Source organism: Myotis nattereri (genome assembly GCF_964212035.1).
Source record: "Myotis nattereri genome assembly, chromosome: 13".
In the NCBI taxonomy this organism is placed as follows: Eukaryota; Metazoa; Chordata; class Mammalia; order Chiroptera; family Vespertilionidae; genus Myotis; species Myotis nattereri.
The window spans coordinates 18,115,461-18,137,580 of NC_138088.1; the positions used below are offsets into that span (position 1 = coordinate 18,115,461).

A 22,120-nucleotide genomic window follows, 5' to 3' on the forward strand; every position below is an offset into this window, starting at 1 on the left:
TGTGTGTGTGTGTGTCCTTCCCGCCTAAATACTGAAGGGGCGGGGCCGGGGCCGGGGCCGGGCTAGGGGCGGGGCCTGAGGGCGGGGCGGGGCCGAGGCGGGGCGGGGCCTGAGGGCGGGGCGGGGCCGAGGCAGGCCGAGGCGGCTTGTTTCCGAGTCCCCCGCCTCCCCACCCCTTTCCTCCGTGCCCCGCCCACACGCATTTCGCCACTATCCCGACAGGCCCAGCGGCTAGAGGAGTCACCTGGAGGTGGGCGGTGGTGGAGGCTGGTCTCGGCTGTCTCTTCGTCTCTATGGTTTTCTGAGGTGGGAGGACTTGACGCAGAAGCAACTGGCGCTTCAGCGGGGACGGGTGAGTACTGAACTCTGAAGCGGGTGAGGAGACAGACATTCTTTATAGCAGGCAAAATGGAAGGGGGTGCAAGACGGCTTTAGGGACCTGGACTCCGGGGCCGGCCGTTTGTCGGCTCTGGGCTCAGGCGGCTTCTCAGATCGGGCGGGGGTCGCTGTCTCTCCCCGAGGCGCCCGTTCGTTCGGGGGCTGGAGAGGAGTCCTTCGTCTCTCCTGCTGCGCGTCGGCCGCTTTTCTTGACTTCAGCCGCCCCTCCCTCTGTCCCGGGAGAAGTTCTCCGGGTGCCGCCGGGTTCACTTGGGCGCCGGCGTCCGTCTCCCCGCGGGCGCCTGGAGACACAGGCAGACTCGATAGGTTCCTCGGGCATTTGTGGGTGTGGTTGGAAGAGGGTGGGGGAGTTTACAGTTAGATCTGCGATGGGGAGAAGGATCAGCCTTTGAAACGAAACAAGTGGAAAGTCAATGGGGACCTGAAGGAGCAAAACAAAGCGCAGGCTTCGGGGACGGTTCAGTGTTTATGTTTCCAGTGCCTTCCCGCTCTCGCCCTCTCCGCCCTGCCCGCACCCACCACGCGGGGCTGCGCGGGTGAGCCAGGTGGCGTGGACTCTGTGGGAGCGCAGGCAGAAGAGTTAAAAACGTGAAGTTGCTGTCTCTGTGATCTTAGTGTGTGTGGTTTCTTTACCTTCTCTTTCAGGTGCCTAAAATATATTGTAGGTATTAGAAATATTAGTAGAATAACCATTTCATAGCTAAGGGACTAGAGTAAGCTGTTTTATTCTCCCTGGAAAGACTCATTTTCTTACTATGATGTTATAAATAGGGCTGCCTATCACAGTGTTTTTGGGTGGGTGCTTGGGTTACCTTTGTCTATGGGAAAGCATCCCTTTGGGCCATGTGTGCCAGCGATCTTAGTGGAAGAAAGGAGTTTGCGGCTCAAGTGAAGCGGTTTTGAGTTGACAGCAGTAGGAGACTCTAGATTTCATGGAAACCATATGGCAAGTTAGTGAAATGTCAGCATCTTAAAACATAGATCTTGGCCAGGATGACCAACCTGCTGTCTTTCTGGTGTTGGACAAGGTAGTGAGCTTGTTTGTTACCACCTTATCTCAGGAACTCTGTGGGACCTTCTACCTCTTGTGTGAGGGAAGGTGGCTCTGGCCTCCAGCTGCTCTCTATTGTCACCCTTCTTAGGTCCCTGATTTCCTCTTCCACTTACGAACATCACTCTGGCTACCTAATTATGGCAAGAAAGTGTCATCAACACCTTCTAAGTGTCCTTAATTACTGAGGATTATAAAACACAGAGTAATTCTGGCAATAACATAGGTTCAGGAGTGGGTTGTATGCCTTGGGAGAAAGAGAAATAATTAGTTATTAATAAAAACTAATAAGCAAGAGGACAACAGTGTGTATTGCTGTCTTTATAATCTATAGAATATTTACTATATTTAGTAAGTAGACTTTTTACATTCTCAAGGGGTTCTGTTGACACCAACTTTCCTATAGTACTTAAGAATTAAATAATAGTATGTAATGTCTCCCATAATGCAATATTATGCAAAATAATTATAACGGAAAGATTTAATTGACCCTCCAGACCTTATATTATTTAACATTATGGGACTAAAATAATTGATAGTTATTAAAACTAATGTGGCCACTTTTAATCTTTAGTTTTACCTCTCCTTATAAAATTATCTTTATTGTTGCAAGTATTATAGATGCCTCCCCTTCCCCCATTGAACCCCACCCCCCAGGCCTTCACCACACTATTGTCTGTGTCCATGGGTTATGCATATATGCTATCAGTTCTTTGGTTAATCTCTACTCACTTCCGCCTGCCTTCCCTCTGAGATTCATCAGTCTATTCATGCTTCTATGTCTCTGGATGTATTTTGTTCATCAGTTTATTTTGTTCATTAGATTCCACATCTGAGTGAGATCATGTGATACTTGTCTTTCTCTGACTGGCTTATTTCACTTAGCATAATATTCTCCAGGTCCCTCCATGCTGTGTCAAAGGGTAAGAGACCCTTCTTTTTTTACTGCTGCATAGTATTCCATGGTGTAAATGTACCACCGCTCTTTTTTTAAAAAATATATTTTATTGATTTCTTACAAAGAGGAAGGAGAGAGACAGAGAGTCAGAAACATCGATGAGAGAGAAACATCGATCAGCTGCCTCCTGCACACTCCCTACTGGGGATGTGCCCGCAACCAAGGCACATGCCCTTGACCGGAACCGAACCTGGGACCCCTCAGTCCACAGGCTGACGCTCCATCCACTGAGCTAAACCAGTCAGGGTGTACCACCGCTTTTATATTCACTCATCTACTGATGGGCACTTGGGCTGTTTCCAGATCTTAGCTATTGTAAATAATGCTGCTATGAACATAGGAGTGCATATATTTTTTTCTGATTGGTGTTTCAGGTTTCTGATTGGTGTTTGAGGCATATAATTCTTCAAAGTGGGCTCACTAGGTCAAATGGCAGTTCCATATTCAATTTTTTAAAAAAATATATTTTATTGATTTTTTACAGAGAGGAAGGGGGAGGGATAAAGTTCTGCATCGATGAGAGAGAAACATCGATCAGCTGCCTCCTGCACACCCCCTACTGGGGATGTGCCCACAACCAAGGTACATGCCCTTGACCGGAATCGAACCTGAGAACCCCTGAGTCCCCAGGCCTGCGCTCTATCCACTGAGCCAAACCGGCCAGGGGCCATATTCAATTTTTTGAGGAAACTCCATAGTGTTTTCCATAGTGTCTGCACCGATCTTCATTCCTACTGGCAGTGTACTAGGGTTCCCTTTTTCCACATCCTCACCAGCACTTTCATGTGCTGATTTGTTGATGGTAGCCATTCTGACAGAGAGATTTGCATCTCTCAGATGATTAGTGATTTTGAGCATTTTTTCATATGTCTCTTGACCATCTGTATGTGTCCTTTTGAGAAATGTCTATTTAGGTCCTTTGCCTATTTTTAATTGGATTGCCTTCCTTTTGTTAAGTTGTATGAGTTCCTTATATATTTTGAATATTAACCCCTTATTAGATGGATGGTTTCTTTTGCTGTGCAGAAGCTTTTTATTTTGATGTAGTCCCATTTGTTTATTTTTTCCTCTGTTTCCCTTGCCCTAGGAGATGTATTGGCAAACATATTGCTTTGAGAGATGTCTGAGATTTTGCCGTCTATGGTTTCTTCTAGTTTCTTTAGTTTTACCTTTTGAGCAATTTTTACAATGGCTATAGCACTTGCTGAACATTAGCCATTTCTTCCCCATATAGAGTTGTTTAATATATTCCTTTTAAAAAGAGAAACAGTTTTTAAAAAGTTAACTCACCACTTTTCCCCCCCCCTCAGAATAAAAATAATTTGCTTTTGTGCCAAGGGGAAAAGTTAATTCTTTTAAAGTAGATGTTCTACACACTTTGGTAAATTTTGAGAAAATTGTTAATGCTTTTAAGGTATTAAATATTGATATCTGAGCATATATGAGAGGAAAACACATGGGCATATTTCCCATGTTCCATACTTTCTATTATAAAAGTAACTAGGAGCCCAGCGTGTGATTTGAAATTGTGCGGCACTGCCCACCCTCGAGTCACTGGTCCGGCCCTGCCTCTCTCCCCGGGCCCGCAGCAGCCTTGTCCGCTGCCTGTCCAGCCCTGCCTCCGTCTCCGGCCCTTGAAGCCGCCAGGGCCGCTGCTGATCAGGCCCTCCCCCAGTGCAGGTGCCCAGAGGCCCTTGCCGCCCCGCCCCTGCGCACAACCTCCTCCTGTCCTGTTGACCCGTTACAGTGTCCTGGTTAATATATATATATATATATATATATATATATATAGAGAGAGAGAGAGAGAGAGAGAGAGAGAGAGAGAGAGAGAGAGAGAGAGATAGGTGTTTATTTTGGAAAATAGAAGTTATAGAAAATATAACATTGAAAGTTAAAATCCTAATCTATCTTTTCCTCTGCCACAGGTAACCACTAGTTCCTTGCATGTTTGGGAATCAGTGTGGAAAAGTAAAGAGTGTAAAGTCAGACTCTGTGGGGAAGGTGGTACTAATAGCACTAGCCTTACTTCCTCTAACCTTAGAAACCCCAGAAGAGAAAGAACTTTCCTTTCTCTAGTGTATGGGAGGGAGTCTCATTGGCTTGACTTGGGTCATTGCCCATCCTAGAGGCAATCTCTGTAGCTAGAGTGATAGAATGCCTTGTGTGGCCAGGATTGGCTCTTGTTCCTACCCTGGAGTGGGTTGTAGGGGGTATACGGTTTCAAACCACATGAATTAAGGGTAGGAGGCATATACTAGTAATTGCTAAAGGAAAATTGAGGTGTTATTTCCCAGAGATGGGAGAATTGATGGATGGGCAAAAATAACACATGTTCACTAAAATAATTTTTATGTGTTTGTTTTTTAATTAAGAGAACTTGCTTTCCTTTCCCAGTATAAATTAAATTATACTTTACAGTGTATATGTTGATTCCCCTCCCCCCTTTTTTAAACCTTTGCCCACGGATATGTTTTTATTGATTTTTAGAAAGAGGAAGGGAGAGATAAACATTAATGTGAAAGAGAAACATAGATCAGTTGTCTCTTGTATGTGCCCCGACTGGGGATCAAACCCTCAACCTAGATATGTGCCCTCACTGGGAATAGAGCCCACAATCCTTTAGTGTAGGGGACAAAGCTCCAGCTGACTGAGCCACACGACCAGGATGACTTTTCCTTTTTTAATATCTGTTATTTTATTAATTTATAGAACTTAAACTCTTCAAGTGCCTGGGTTGGGGGCTCAATCCCCAGTGTGAGGCATGGTGATAGATGATTCTCTCATCATTGATGTTTCTATCTCTTTCTCCCTCTCCCTTTCTCTCCGAAATCAATAAAAACATATTTAAAAAATAAATAAGTAAACTCTTCAAGTGCATATATTTGTATTATTATCCTTACTCTGGAGTATTCACATTTTCTAACTTTAATATTATGCTTATTTGACCAGTTTGTTAAAATTGATTTTTGATAAATATTTTTACTACAGTGGATTAATTTGATTAACAAACTGCGGTTTATAAATAGTAAATTAAAATGTTCTAAATATTTAAGTATATCTAGGTAATATGATTAAATGCTTGACTCTCTGTAATTATTTCATGTTTATTTTTTTAAAAAAAATATTTTTATTTATTTCAGAGAAGAAGGAAGAGGAAGAGAGAGATAGAAACATCAATGATGAGAGAGAATCATTGACCGGCTGCCTCCTGCATGCCCCCTACTGGGGATCGAGCTTGCAACCTGGGCATGTACCCTTGACCAGAATTGAACCTGGGACCCTTAAGTCTGCAGGCTGATGCCAAACCGGCTAGGGCAATTATTTAATGTTTTAAAAAGTATAGAAACCACTCACTTGTGTATTATATAAAAAATATCTACACTGCTCTGACTGGTTTGGCTCAGTGGATGGAGCGTCAGCCTGGGGACTGGGTGGTCCCAGGTTCGATTCCAGTCAAGGGCATGTACCTTGGTTGTGGGCACATCCCCAGTGGGGAGTGTGCAGGAAGCAGCTGATTGATGTTTCTCTCTCATTGATGTTTCTAACTCTCTATATCCCTTCCTCTCTGTAAAAAAATCAATAAAATATATTTTAAAAAAATATATCTACACTAATGAAAGAGAAAGAGGCAACTTGACTGTACCTTCACAACACCCACCAGCCAATCAGGAGTGAGTATGCAAATTTACCCAACAAAGATGGCGGGTTAATTTGCATACACAGGTGCTGAGCGGCCAGGGGCGGGATGGCCACCTGCGCGTGCGCTGGCACCAAGCAGCCTGGGTCCTCAGGACCTAGGCCACTCTGAGCCTGTAGGCCCATGCATAGGCCTGGAGCGGCCAGGGTCCCAGAACAACCTCCAGCCACTCCAGTGCTACGTGTGCAGGCGCTGAGTAGCCAGAGGCAAGGCGGGAACACCCTCTGCATCACCGTGGCTGGCCTGTGGGCAGCACTCACGTACCGAGCGGCTGGGGGTGGGGCGGGACACCCGCTGCATCGCCCTGGCAACTCAGAGGGCATTCCTGCTTCCCTGGCTGCAGGCGCCGAGTTGCTTGGGTCCTGGGGATGCCACTGGAGTGTCTGGTCCTGTCAGCCTGGCCTGGGGGCAGATGAAGTTCCCAGTCCTTTTGTTTCAGCAGCCCCTGGACCGGAAGCGAAAACCAAGAGCGCAGGGAGCACCAGGAATGCTGGGAATCATAGTTCTGGTAGCAGACGCATTGTGGGATCTCCTCGACCAGTGGTCGGCAAACTGTGGCTCACGAGCCACATGCGGCTCTTTGGCCCCTTGAGTGTGGCTCTTCCACAAAATACTGGCTCTTCCACAAATACTGACTTCTGTGCATGGGCCACGAAGTTTCAATCGCACTGTATGTGCGTGCCCACACGTGGTATTTTGTGGAAGAGCCACACTCAAGGGGCTAAAGAGCCACATGTGGCTCACAAGCCGCAGTTTGCCAACCACTGTCCTAGACACGAGCAAAGTGAGTCTGGAGCAAGTTATTGTTGCAGTGGGAGATGGTGGGAGAGCAAAGGTGAGAGACATAAGTAAAGTCAGAGTGTTGAGGAAAAATTAAAAGGAAGATATCCTGCAACTTCTAGGAAATCTCCACCAATGGAGCAAAGAAAAAAAAATACCTCTATTATTCTGTGAGCAACAAACCAAACTGGGTTGGGGTCTCAGACAATTCGCTCATGTGATTGCAAAGACAGACAGAAACTCCTGGATTGGAGAGGGCTCCCCAATTGGAGAGGGTGTAGGTCGGGCTGAGGGAACCAGCCCCCGTGCACGAATCTTTGTGCACTGGTCCCCTAGTATCACTATAATTGTAACTAATTGCTGTCGCTGGGTATTAACTTTAAAACTGTAGTTAAGCCCTGTCCAGGTGACTGGGTTGGTTGTATCATCGTCCTTTTGGTTCCAGTCAGGATACATACCCAGATTGTGGGTTGGATCCCAAGTCAGGGCATGTGCAGGAGGCAACCAATTGATGTTTCTCTGCCACATCTCTCTCTCTCTCTCTCTTTCTCTCTCTCTCTCTCTCTCTCTCTCTCTCTCTCTCTCTCTCTTATCAATTTTTTTTTAAAAAAAACTGTAGTTAACATTAATGTCTGGCTTTGTATCTTTATGTGTTATTCTGATGATGCATTGTATTTTTAGAGAAAATATAATTGAAGCAACATTGTTTACTGTCTTCGCTGGAAAGAAATGTTAATGGTTATTTCAATGAGCATTGGAACTTCAATTGCTAACATTGGTGGCACATGCTTTAGTTTAAACAGATCTGTGTTCTAAAACCCAACTCCATCACTCTGGGTGTTGTGAAAATTACTCAATTTCTCTGAACTTGAGTTTATTCCATTTGCAAAATTGAAATGATAATACCTATCTCTGGGGTTCTTGCCAGGATTAACTTAATTAATGTTTGCCAAGTGTCTTGGATATAGTAGGTTCTCATTAAATGTAACTTAATAATAACAATAACAAAAAGTAATGTCTAAAAAGATTTATTTTCCCAATTTCAGCATGTTTAACTGTGGGGAGAGTAAAATATACAGGTATTTGAGGAATTAACTATATTGTTCTTCATTCAGTTTGTCTTGATATTGGCAGGTGTTTACATTACATATTGCATATACAGTATAGCAATAGACTAGAAAACTTTGAACAAAATGTGGTAATTATTAATGTACTGCCGAAGTATTTGAAGATTGCCTAATTTAAGTATGGTAACTTTCATGCTAGGGGAATGTATTGAGAGAATTTTACACAAACTCTGAGCTCAGTAAAGTTTAGTATTAAGTGGAAGATACACGATAGGAGGATAACTATGTGTTGGACATCTCAGGAATTCAGATTAGAATTTATGGTGACTTTTGGTAATAGAAATGATAAAAATGGATTTGCTTTTATTTTTAAGGATAAGTTCAGTGTTGAACTCCTGTGAAGAAGTAATGCTTTGAGAATATGATATGTTAGATGCCTGCAGGTGGAAGAGATAACAGTTTAGAATGTTTCTTGAAAAAAAAAAAAGCAACTGTGTAATTGAAAAACTTGTGAGAAGTGATTGACACTAAATATAATTAATGATCTGGCATTGGGAAGTTAAATATTGCTGCATTAGGATGAGAGGTGTTTTAGCCCTTTTTATGAGAAAAGAAACAACTAGAAATGGGTTAATCTTTATTTCCCCAAACTAAGAGTAATCAGGGGGGTTTTTTTGTTTTCTTTTTTGGAAATTGTAAACATTTCCCAGGCTAACTTCAAGGTGGGTTTTACTGACTGTGAGAAAATTGAAACTTTAGTATAGTATTTGAGAAATAGATCCTCATCATTCTTGTTAGCTACACAAATAATAGTTGCATTTCTCTTCAAAGTGATTTTTTTAAAAATATATATTTTATTGATTTTTTACAGAGAGGAAGGGAGAGGGACAGAGAGTTAGAAACATCAATGAGAGAGAAACATCGATCAGCGGCCTCCTGCACCCCCCGCCCCCCCCAACTGGGGATGTGCTCGCAACCCAGGTACATGCCCCTGACCGGAATCGAACCTGGGACCCTTCAGTCCGCAGGCCGACGCTCTCTCCACTGAGCCAAACCGGTTAGGGGTCTTCAAAGTCATTTAATGGTGGTTATTAAACTTAAAATGCCTATCCTAATAGCATTGCTTACTCAGACTTGAACAGTTACTTAATGTCTATTTCTAATCCCCAAGTTCTCAAGTATAATTTAAGATTTGCTTTTTAAAGTTTGTATCTTGAGTATTGGAATTAAATCAGCATGCTATTTTTTTCCTTTAAAAAATAATCATTACTTTGATTGTCTACTATCCTATTAGGATTAAGTGAGCATTTTATACCACAGCATAGAGAGGGCTTTAGAATCTAAGCTGTAATACATCATTCTAATGTAGCTTTTATGTCTCTACCTTCCCTTCCTATTCCTTCTTCCATGTTCTAGTCACAGTGAACTACTTTTTGCTCCCCCTGCAAACCATGTCTTTTGTCTTTATACCTTTGCATAGGCTGTTTGTTGTACTTTGAACGCCTCTCCACCATCCTGACATCCTCCAAGTGGTGAGCTATTATTCATCTTTAAACTAGGTTAATGAGTTCTCCAATTCATAAAACTTCCCTCCACTTGATAGTGGTTATTTTCCTTTGTGGTTTCCATAGTAATTATTTTTACCTTTAAAAAGTATTCTTTTTCTTTTGTGGAGCAATTGTGTATATTTTCTATGAGACTGAGTGTGTCTTGATGTTAGGAACTGAGTCTTATTCACCATCATATCCTGAGCACCTGTCATACAGACAAACTCAGTACATGTTTAGTAAACAAATGAGTAAATAAGATATTTCATCTGCTTTAAAAATCAGAGTAGAAACAGGATATAATCCAGTAGATTAAAACTGCACTCTGTAACCTTTATCAATCTGAGACATTTAGATAACTTACTTGGACACATCTAGAAAATTCTGTCTACACATTCTACCACACATCAATAAACATGTTTTATCTGTACCAAGGCTCTGGAGAGAGAGAAGAAAAATCATATTCCATTCCTCAAGGAGCTCATAGTCTAATGGTGGAGGCAGACAGATAAATTGGTAATTACAATTAAATTTATGCTAAATAAAATTTAAAATTAAGTTTATCAGTTTCACTAGACATATTCGAGGTGCTCAGTAACCACATATATCTAGTGGTCACTGTATTGAACAGTGCAGATATAAAACCTTCTGTCACTGCAGCACATTCTACTTGACAGAAGTGTTGTAGAACATTATAAATAGACTTGAGTCTATATTCTCTAGTGATACTAGAGGTTTCCAACCACATTCCTTTCTTGTTAAAATAAAACTTGCTTTTAGATTTGGAAATTATCAAGTAGATCATATTGTAATTCAAATAAAGCAGCATTGATAATTTTTTCAGGTTTTTGATTTGTAATAGCATTTAAATTAAGTGGTTTTAGAATTTGATTTTCAACTTCAGTATTTATATCATCTAACTTTCCATTCTAATAATTCCCGAGATGGTAATGAAACATAATGGTTAGAGCAATGACTTTGGGATTGTAGAAATTTTCCTCTGCCATCTGCAGGCTATGACCTCTGGCAGATTTCTTAGAAGCATTGAGCTTTGGTGTCCTTCTCAGTTATATTGGAGTAAATAAGATAATGGATATCAGGCACTTGGCATAGTACCCCTCACAGATTAGTGTTAATTAAATGCTAGTATTAAAGAGAACTTGAACAACCAGTTGTATAAATGAAAAACCATTTTTTAGAAAGTTGGGGAGATTGGAATATGGACTGCATATTAGATCATATCAAGAAATATTATAAATTTGTTTAGTGTAACAGTGACATGATTATGCAGAAAGAAAGTTCAGATTTTGGAGACATACTAAATAGTAAAATATATAGCTGTGAAATGATATGATGTCTGAGGGTTGCTTTAAAATAATTCACAAAGACAAAGAGGAATAAAAGGGAGGCCAAGGCAGCTGGAGTTTTCAATGCAGAATCCTAGCGATTAGAGAGCTGAAAGGAGGGAGAACTCCTGAGATCTGCAAAGGCATCCCCTCAAATATTCACGTCTGATCAGTGCATACATGTGAGGAAACTACCCAAGGCTAGAAAAAGAACCAGTTGAAAAGATTAGAGACAACTGTACTCAGAGTTCTTGTAGAGGCAGGAATAGTGTTGTTGTTTTTTCCAATCAACCAGAGTGGAAAATGTCTTAACAGGTCATCATGTAGAGTATTCAGAAAGGTTTTTCCTTAGTAGTGCCATTAATTAACCTTAAACTATATGCTGCTCTGGCCCAGCCTGAACAGCTTAAAAGCAAGACCTGAAAGTGTCAGACTGTTTCCAGGTTACTGAATTGTGTCCTAGAACTAAGCTCAAGAATAGTTACAGGAAAACGAAAATATTCAGCACTCAACAAAGTAAAATTCACAGTGCCTGGCATCCAACCAGAAATTACTAGACATGCAAAGGAACTGTAAAATATGACCCATAATCATGAGGGGGAAAAAATCAATCAAAACTGAAACAGAATAGAACTAGTAGAAAGAAATGTTAAAACATTTTTATAACCCTAGCTGGTTTGGCTCAGTGGGTAGAGTGTTAGCCTGAGGACTGAAGGGTCCCAGGTTCAATTGTGGGCAAGGGCACATGCCCCAGTTGTGGGTTCAATCCCCAGTCGGGGGCGTTAGGAGGCAGCCAATCAGTGATTCTCTGTCATCAGTGATATTTCTATCTCTCCCTCTCCCTTCCTCTCTGAGATCAATAAAAATATATTTAAAAAACCATTTTTATAATTAATGGTATATTCCATATGCTCAGAAAATAGAAGAAAGATTGAATATGTTAAATAGAAACATGGAAGATCTAAAAAAAAAAGACCCAAATTGAACTGAACCTCCACAGTTGGAAACTACAATGTCTGAGACTTAAAAAAACAAAAGCAAAACATTGATGAGATTAATAGCAAATTAGACATTGAAGAATAAGACAAACCAAGGCTCATGAAATAATCTATGAAGAGTTCTTGCTAAAAGTACTTAATTTGACTCCAATCAAGCTTTTAAATATCACTTCCAGATTAAAGGAAATGAACGGATTAGAGAAACAATTTAAACCATGCTACAGGGAAGCAATTAGATAATTTAGAATTTGAGAAATGCTGTAATACATTGCTGCTTTGTCTTTTCAAAAATTAGGGTTGTGCTGTGATTGTGTGGTGAATAGACTAAATGTAAACTGAATTGTATGCTTCAAGATGGTTAAAATGGTACATTTTATATATATTAACCATAATTTAAAAAAATAACCATTTTTACCATTTCTAAGAGTACACTTACGAGGCATTAAGTACATCTGTGTTGTACAACCATTACCACCATTCATTTTCAGAACTTTTATTTCATTTTCAAACAAAATTCTATACCCATTAAACAATAATTCCTCCTCCCAATCCTACTTTCTGTTTCTACGAATTTCACTACTGTAAGTACTTCATAAGAGTCGAATCATAAAATATTTGTCTTTGTACCTGGCTTATTTTACTTTACATAATGTCTTTAAGGTTCATCCATGTTGTTGGATATATCAGAATTAATTTTTTTCAAATTTTTATTATGCTAGAATACAAATAATATAAAACTTAACATCTTAACCATTTTAAAGTGTATAGTTCAGTAGTGTTAAGTACATTCAGATTCTTGTAAAGTCATCACCATCATTCATCTCTAGAACTCTTTTTATTGGACAGAAGTGAAATTCTACATCCATTAAACAACAACTCTCCACTACCCTTTCCCCCCAGTTCCTGGCAACTGCAATTCTGTTTTCTGTCTTTATGATTTTAATGTGCTCTAGGCACCTCATATAAGTAGAATCATATAGTTTGCCTTTTTGTGATTGACTTATTTCACTTAGCATATTGTCCTCAAGATTAATCCACGGTGTAGCATGTCTCAGAATTTCTTTCCTATTTTTTTTAAAATATATTTTATTGATTTTTTACAGAGAGGAAGGGAGAGGGATAGAGAGTCAGAAACATCGATGAGAGAGATACATCGATCAGCTGCCTCCTGCACATCCCCCAGTGGGGATGTGCCCGCAACCCAGGTACATGCCCTTGACCGGAATCGAACCTGGGACCTTTCAGTCCGCAGGCCGACGCTCTATCCACTGAGCCAAACCGGTTTCGGCTTCTTTCCTATTTATAGCTGAATAATATTTCTTTGTTTGTATAAAGCACATTTTTTAAATTAATTCATCTGTTGACAGACACTTGGGTTGCTTCCACCTTTTGGCTATTGTGAGTAACACTGCTGTGAGCATGTGTGTTTCAAAATATGTTTGCTAGTTAAGATTCTTGGACTAGATAGTTTTTTTAATTATAGTAAAATACACATAACAAATTTTGCCATTTTAATTACTTTTAAGTGTACCATTCCATGGTATTAAATACTTTCACATTGTTGTGCAACTATTCCTAGAACGTTTTCATCATGCCAAACAGAAACTCTGTACCCATTGAAGAATACTTTAAAAAAAAAAAATGTTTGGTTTGGATCAACAACTATGCATTTTTAAATTTATTTTTAAAGAGAGAAAGGGAGAGAAAGAAACATCGATATGAGAGAAAAACATCGATCCGTTACCTCCCACATACACCCTGACTAAGGATCAAACCCGAAACCTGGGTGTGTGTCCTGACCAGAATCGAACCCGCCACCTTTTGGTGTAAAGGAGGATGCTTCAACTAACTAAGCCACACTGGCCAGGGCAAACAATAACTTCTTATTCTCTCCTCTTTTCAGCCCCTGGTTCCCTGTTAACCTCTATTTTCTATCTCAAAAACTTTGCCTATTTTAAGCACCTCCTATAAGTAGAATCATACAATTTTGTTCTATTGTATCTGGTTTATTTCACGTAGCATATTGTCTTCAAGCTTCATCCTTGTAGGATGTATCAGAATTTCATTCCTTTTTAAAATCTGGGCACCTTATATTTAGTATTTTTTATTTTCTATTAAATTTATTTAGGTGACATTGGTTAATAAGGTTGTATAGGTTTCAAGTGTATGTTTCTATGATATATAATTTGTATATTGCATTGTGTGCCCACCACCCAAAGTTAAATCTTCTGTCACCATATATTTGGCCCCCTTTATGCTTCTCTAGCCCTAACCCCCCTTCCCTCTGGTAACTACCATACTGTTGTCTGTGTCTATGAGTTTTTGCTTGTTTTTCTTATTTGTTCATTTGTTACTTTCAGTTTTATATTCCACATATGAGTGAAATCATATGTTTCTTAACCTTTTCTGACTGACTTATTTCACTTAGCATGATATTCTCAAGGCCCATTCATGTTGTCGAAAATGGCAGTATTTCATCTTTTCTTACGGCTGAATAGTATGCCATTGAATATAGGTACCACATCTTCTTTATCCAGTCATCTATCAAAGAACACTTGTTGTTATGTCTTGGATACCATGAATAATACTGCAATGAAATAAAGGTGCAAATATCTTTGTGAATAAATGTTTTTCAATTTTTTGGGTAAGTACCCAGAAGAGGGGTTGCTGGGTCATATGGTAGGTAAATATTCTTAATTTTTTTTTTAGGAATCTCCATACTGTTTTCATAGTGGCTGCACCAGTTTACATTCCCACCAGCAGTGAATTTCCTTTTTAAGGCTGAATATTATTCCATTATTATGTATGCACACATTTTTTTATCCACTTTTCTGTTGATGGACATTTCAGCTGTTCCTATTGTGAATAATGCTGCTATGAACACTGGTATATGAGTATCTGCTTGAGTCCCTGCTTTTAATTATTTTAGATATATACCTAGGAGTGGAATTGTTGGATCCTATGGTAATTCTTTGTTTAACTGTTTTCCATAGCAGCTGCACTATTTTACATTCCTACCAGCTGTGCACATTTTCTCCAACACATGTTATTTTCTGCTTTAAAAAAAAAAAGCCATCCTAATGGGTGTGAAGTGGTATCTAATTGTGGTTTTGATTTGCATTTCCCTAATGTTGAGCATCTTTTCTTGTATTTATTTGTATATCTTCCTTGGAGAAATGTCTAATCAAGTCTTTTGCCCATTTTAATTGGATTTTTTGTTGTTGTTGGACTAGATAGCTTTTAAATAAAAATATAAGATTTCTTAAAAATGACAAATTGATTCCATGGATTTGAAATGCAATTTGGTTAGACGAAAAGGAACAAAAAGGTCCATTTCCTTGATTAGAATGGCAAGGATAGATAATAGATATGTTTATGATTAGAGTATTAGTTTGCATTTTAAGTAAATGTTTGCAATAAAAGGAAGCATTTAAACACTTTATATTTATGTAATATTTTAGTGAAATGTATATTATATTGTAAAGTTTTTATTTGAATTATCACAATCAGCAGCATCCTCTTATATTACCTTCCTAACAAACATTTATTCATAATTTATTGTGTGTAGGCACTGTACTCAGGATTTTACAAGCATTTTCTTCTTTAATTTTCTTCATAGTCATTTGCAGTGTTTTATTCCTGTTTTATGGAAGCTCTAAGTTGCCAAGTCTGGAATCACAGGTTTGACTGACTTCAGAATTAATAGCCACTAACGTCAAGTTAGTAAGGTCTGGTATCTAGATTAATTAACTAGGTTATCTTGAGTAAGACACTTAACTTTCTGGGCCTCAGTTTAATAAAACAAAATAAAATGTACAACAATATAAACTTATCTACGTGTTTAGTACCACTTTACATTGTGATGTTCTAATTTGGGCATTAATTAAATACTAAAGTTTAAAATATCTTTATGTAAGCAAGGGAAATCTTTTTTAAAAGTACCTAGAAAAATAGATAGAGAACAGACTGACAGCTGTCAGAGATAAAGGGGTTTATGGGGGCTGGGTGAAAGGTGAAGGGATTAAGCAAAAAAAACCCCACAAAAACACACACAACAAATTCATAGGCACAGACAACAGTGTGGTGATTACCAGAGGGAAAGCGGGGTGGGGAAAGGTAGAAGAGGATATAGAGAGGATAAATGGTGATGAAAGGAGATTTGACTTAAGAGTGGTGAATGCACAATGCAATGTACAAATGATGTATTAGAGAATTGTACACCTGAAACCTATATAATTTTATTAACCAACTAGAGGCCTGGTGCACAAAATTAGTGCATGTGGTGGTGGTGGTGGTGGTGGTGTGTGTGTATCCCTCAGCCCAACCTGCACCCTCTCCAATCTGGGACCCCTCGAGGGATGTCCACCAGGATCGAGCCTAAACGGGCAGTCAGATATCCCTCTCACAATCCAGGACTGCTGGCTCCCAACCACTCACCTGCCTGCCTGCCTGATTGCCCCTAACCGCTTCTGCCTGCCAGCCTGATCGACGCCTAAGTGCTCCCCTGCAGGCCTGGTTGCCCCCAACTGCCCTCCCCTGCAAGCCTGATTCCCCCCCAGTTACCCTCCCCTGCAGGCCTGGTTGCCCCCAATTACCCTCCCCTGCAGGCCATCTTGTGGTGGCCATCTTGTGTGTTGGAGTGATGGTCAATTTGCATATTACCTCTTTATTATATAGGCTGTCACGCCAATAAATTCAATAGAAAATAAAAATTAAAAAATAAAAGTACCTAGGTAAATAAATTGGAATAAAGCTTTAAAAGGAAGTAAAATATTCTATGAAATATCTGCTATAGCTGTCAACCTAGCAGGTTTGTTTCTAGAGAGAACATAAATATAGACAGGTTGTTATAAAAGAGTATCTATAAAGATGTACGTTGCTGTGAATGCTAAAAAAATTTCCACTGAAATTGTTATTTAGGCAGAAAGAGACTTCATTTGCCAGAAATATATATTATTCTTACAGATTGGCCCATAGTACAATCAATTCTTTGCTAGTAAAGGAGACTGAGTAACATGTCATAGACCTATGTTTGAGTTCTGACATGGAATTGTTATTATATTTTAATACAAGTGTCCAATCTTCTATATCTGGAAATTGAATATAATGAAAATGAGCATTGGAGCACTTATAAAATACAGAATTCTTGGCAAATGCAAGGTGACATCTTATTAAATATTGATTCCTTCATTCTGTTTTCACACATCATTTCTCTATCACAGTAGAATTTAGAGGTTTTAATTTAATAGGGAAGCCCATAAAGTATTCTGAGTTCTATAGTGCATATAATGCATTATTGTTGATCAGTATTTTACCTTTTTTCCTTTTACCCTGAAGGGGTGTGTGTGTTTTAATTTACTCTTTCTAGCTCTGGCTGGTGTGGCTCAGTTGGTTGAGCATCATCCTGTGCACCAAGAGGTTGCTGGTTCAATTCCTCGTCATGGCACATGCCTGGGTTGCGGGCTCTATCCCCAATAGGGGACATGCAGGAAGCAGCTAATTAATGATTCTCTCTCATCATTGATGTTTTTATCTCTCTCTCCCTCTCCCTTGCTTTCTGGAATAAAAAAAAAGAGAGACTTCTAAGTCCAATGTACTTTGCTTTTTTTACACAGCATTGTTCCCTTCTCTCTTTTTGCGTTAAGAAATACTTTCTCTTTACAGGAAGGGGTAGTGAGGGCTGCATACTAGGAAAGACAATGGAAGGCATTTAGATTACCATCTGTGTTGACTTATTGTCAAGCAGAAGTTCTGTATGGGGATAAAGACTGGGCATTTGTGTTTTCTCTGACTTAGAAACTTGACCATGGATGGTGGAACAGGAAACCCAATTCTTTTTTCTTTTTTTCTTTTTTTAATATATTTTATTGATTTTTTACAGAGTGGAAGGGAGAGGGATAGAGAGTTAGAAACATTGATGAGAGAGAAACATCAGTCAGCCGCCTCCTGCACGCCCCCCACTGGGGATGTGCCCGCAACCAACGTACATGCCCTTGACTGGAATCAAACCTGGGACCCTTCAGTCCACAGGCCGACGCTCTATCCACCAAGCCAAACCGGTTAGGGCGAAACCCAATTCTTATTAATAGCTCTCTTTAGTCTTGAGAACTGTCAGGCTAAAAGCACCTTGGAATGACTTGCAAATTTAAGGTATGAGTAGAAGAAGAGAAAAAGTAAGGAAAGCAATAAAGAGAAAAGAAACAAGGAATAAGGTTGTATTTCATGAGGCTGGTAGAATGCTCTGAAGTCATTGTTTCAGATCCTAACCTATTTGTAAATAAATTTTAAAGTGGTGTTATTTTAATATTTTATTTTTTAAGAGCTTCCTGTTTTCAGTTCTGGTCAGAATAATATTGGTCTTATATTTCCCTCAGAATTCAAGTATACTCATTTTCTCATGTAAGGATTATATACTTATCAGGGAACTATTAATGGTTATGATGCATTTGATTGATCTGTAGAGTTTAGCAGAGGCAGCTTAAGAATATATTTTGAAAGATTAAATTAAAGTAGTTTCTTTACAGGTCTCACCCAGTGTTACATATATGTTTTGATTTTGTTAGTGCCTCTTGTCTATACAAAATAGCGATGAGATTACTGAGTATTAGCTACTCGTAATGTTATAAATTAGCTCTGGTTAGTTTTTCATATCTCTAACATCTTTCTCAACCAGAGTTCCTCATCTGAACCTCAGAATTATATATATGTTTCAGTGATTACTTTCTCAATTTTCCTCCTATTTGGCACAAAACTACTCCATTCTAGACAGTTAGTTCATTGCCCAGTAGATGTCTTTGTTCTCATGCAACATCTGTTGAAAAGGCTGCAAGAGTTCAATAACTATTGGTCCTTAACTCCCCACAGTTGCTACATAGGGAAAAAGCAAGTTGTAACTGATGAAAGAGTGCAAGTAAGAAAGACAGCAGGGATTTTTATCTGTTTTATCCTGTTTGGAGAAATATTGTGAGCAGTCATATGTGTAATTGAGTTTTTCCTCAAGGAATATGAAACGTGTAGTCATTGTGATTTAATGTAGGCAAATGATATTTACAAATGGAAAATGCCTTATAGTAGGAAATACTTTTTTAAATTCATAGACTCTTTTTTAAGCAGTTTTAGGTTCAAAGAAAAAAACTGAATGAAAAATTCAAAGTTCTATATACATACCCCTTCATTCCATCCCCCAGTTTCTCTTTTTTAACATCTTGCTTTAGTGTGACACATTTGTTACAACTGATGAGCCAATATTGATATATTATTAAGTAAAGTACATAGTTTACATTATGGTTCACACTTTGTATTGTACACTCTATAGTTGTTATTTTTTACTAGAGGCACGGTGCACAAAAATTTGTGCACTCAGGGAGGTCCCTCAGCCCGGCCTATGCCCTCTCGCAGTCTGGGACCCCTCGGGGGATGACCACCTGCTGGCTTAGGCCCGCTCCCTGGGGGATCAGGCATAAGCTGGCAGTCAGACATCCCTCTGGCAGCCCAGGAGCCCTCGGGGGATGTCCACTTGCCAGCAGGGAGCCGGCCTAAGCTGCAGTGGGACATCCTTAGTGCTGCTGAGGAGGCGGGAGAGGCTCCCACCACCACCACTGTACTGGCAGCTGGCAGCCTGGCTTGTGGCTGAGCAGAGCTCCCCCTGTGGGAGCGCACTGACCACCAGGGGGAAGCTCCTGCATTGAGCATCTGTCCCATGGTGGTCAGTGTGTGTCATAGTGACCAGTCATTCCCAGTCATTCTGCTGTTAGAGTCAATTTGCATATTACCCTTTTATTATATAAGAGTGCCTGGCCAGTCTGGGTGAGGGGCTGAGGGCCGTTTTCAGGCTGGCTAAGCCCCCCAGCGGGGACCCTCACCCCATGAGGGTGTGGCCAGCCTGGGTGAGGAGGTGATGGCTGTTTGAAGGTTGGCCACAACCTCAGCCACCCAAGCTCCCAGTGGAGGCTGGCTGGAAGCAGGTATCTGGGTTTATTTGTCTTCTATAATTGAAACTTTTTAAAAATATATATATTTTATTGATTTTTCACAGAGAGGAAGGGAGAGGGATAGAGAGTTAGAAAAATCCATGAGAGAGAAACATCGGTTAGCTGCCTCCTGGACACCCCCACTGGGGATGTGCCCGCAACCAAGGTACATGCCCTTGACCGGAATCAAACTTGGGACTCTTCAGTCCACAGGCCGACGCTCTAGCCCAGCCGTGGGCAAACTACGGCCCGCGGGCCGAATCCAGCCCGTTTGAAATGAATAAAACTAAAAAAAAAAAAAAAAAAAAAAAAAAAAAAAGACTGTACCCTTTTATGTAATGATGTTTACTTTGAATTTATATGAGTTCACACAAACACTCCATCCATGCTTTTGTTCCGGCCCACTGGTCCAGTTTAAGAACCCATTGTGGCCCTCGAGTCAAAAAGTTTGCCCACCCCTGCTCTAGCCACTGAGCCAAACTGGTCAGGGCTATATTTGAAACTTTGTTGCCATGAGCAGAGGCCTCAGCCAGCTCAAGGCTGGCGGGAAGCTTGGCTTCCTCCATCGCCCAAGCAACCAGGCCTCCTGCTTGCTCCAGCTCCATGGCTGCCGGCTGCCATCTTGTTTGGGTTAATTTGCATATAGTTGCTCTAATTGGCTGGTGGGTGTGGCTTAGGGCATAGCGAAGGTATGGTCAATTAGCATCTTTGTCTTTTATTAGTGTAGATTGTGGTGAAAAACACAGAACATTAAATTTATCATCTTAAATTCAGTAGTGTTAAATATATTCACATTGTTATATAACATATCTCTAGAACACTTTATCAGAAAATAATATTTAAAAATGTATCGCAGGTCTAATATATGAGGCTGGTAAAATTATGGATTTATTTCCTTTTCATTTTTCAAACTTTCGATAACATTAAAAGAAAAGGCCTCTGTAAGAAAGAGCTGACCAGCAGCCTGCCTTGGAGCCTAGAGGCAACCCAGGGTTTTGACCTTTGGGACTTTGAACCCCTAGAATAGCCAGAGCAATTAGGCAAGAAAAGAAATAAAAGGCATCCAAATTGGAAATAAAGATGTAAAACTACCAGTTTGCAAATGACATGATATTATATATAGAAAACCCTAAAGAACACCAATAAACAGAACTAATAAATTCAGTAAAGTTTCAGGATATAAAATCAATATACAAAAATCTGTTGCATTTCTCTACACTAATAAACTATCATAAAGAGAAATTACTACCCGAATATAGCAGATTCAATGCAATCTTTATGAAAAGTTCAATGGCATTTTTCACTTAGAACAAATAGTCCTAAAATTTATATAGAACCATAAAAGACCTTGAAAGACAAAGCAATCCTGAGAAAGAAAAAAGAATCCAGAGGCATCATGCTTTCTGATTTCATACTATATTACAAAGCTCTAGTACTCAAACAGTGTGCTATTGATAAAAAAAATAGACACAGATCAATGAAACAGAATAGAGAGCCCAGAAATCAAACCATCCATATATGGTCAATTAATTTCTGACAGAGTAACCAAGAATACACAAAGGGGGAAAGAACAGTCTCTTTAATAAATTGTGTTGGGGAAACTGGATAGACATATGCAAAAGAATGAAATTGGACCACTACCTTACACCATACACAAAAAATAACTTACAAATGGATTAAAGCCCTGGTAGGTGTTGCTCAGTGATTGGAGTGACATCCACACACTGAAGGGTCGTGGGTTCCATTCCAGGTCAAGGGCGCATACCTGGGTTGCAGGTTTCATTCCAGCCTCCAGGTCAGGCGTGTTCAGGAGACAACTGATTGATATGTCTCTCTTACATGTCTGTCTGTCTGTCTGTCTGTCTGTCTGTCTGTCTGTCTGTCTCTCTCTCTCTCTCTTTCTCTCTTTCTCCTCTCTTTCCCCCTACTCCCTTCCCTCCCTTCCAGTCTCTCTAAAAATCAGTGGAAAAAATATCCTCAAGTGAGGATTAACCAAAAAAATGGATTAAAAACTTGAACATAGACCTAAACAATGAAACTCCTAAAAGAAAAACATATGGAGTAAGCTATTTGACATATTTCTTGGTAATAATTTTTTTAATCTGACTCTAAAAGCAAAGGTAACAGCAGCAAATATAAGTGTTTGAATTAGTTTTATCATTAACTAGAGGCTCGATGCATGAAATTTGTGCAAGAGTAGGCCTTCCTTCCCCTGGCTGCCTGCACCAGCTTCCCTCTGGCACCTGGGACCCTTCCCTTGCAGCCTCAGCTTCGTCCAGAAGGTCGTCTGGAAGGACGTCTGGTCTA

General features: G+C 39.9%; 1 protein-coding gene across 3 annotated transcripts in view; it reads left to right on the forward strand.

Annotated features, from left to right (window-relative positions):
• Positions 1-236: 236 nt before the first annotated feature.
• Positions 237-22,120, forward strand: part of MICU1 (mitochondrial calcium uptake 1) — a 168,791-nt gene continuing 146,907 nt past the window's right edge. For all 3 annotated transcript variants that reach the window (XM_081105258.1, XM_081105260.1, XM_081105259.1), the window contains exon 1: positions 237-352. The gene's annotated coding sequence lies outside the window, so the exon portion shown is untranslated. The remainder of the gene's footprint in view (positions 353-22,120) is intronic.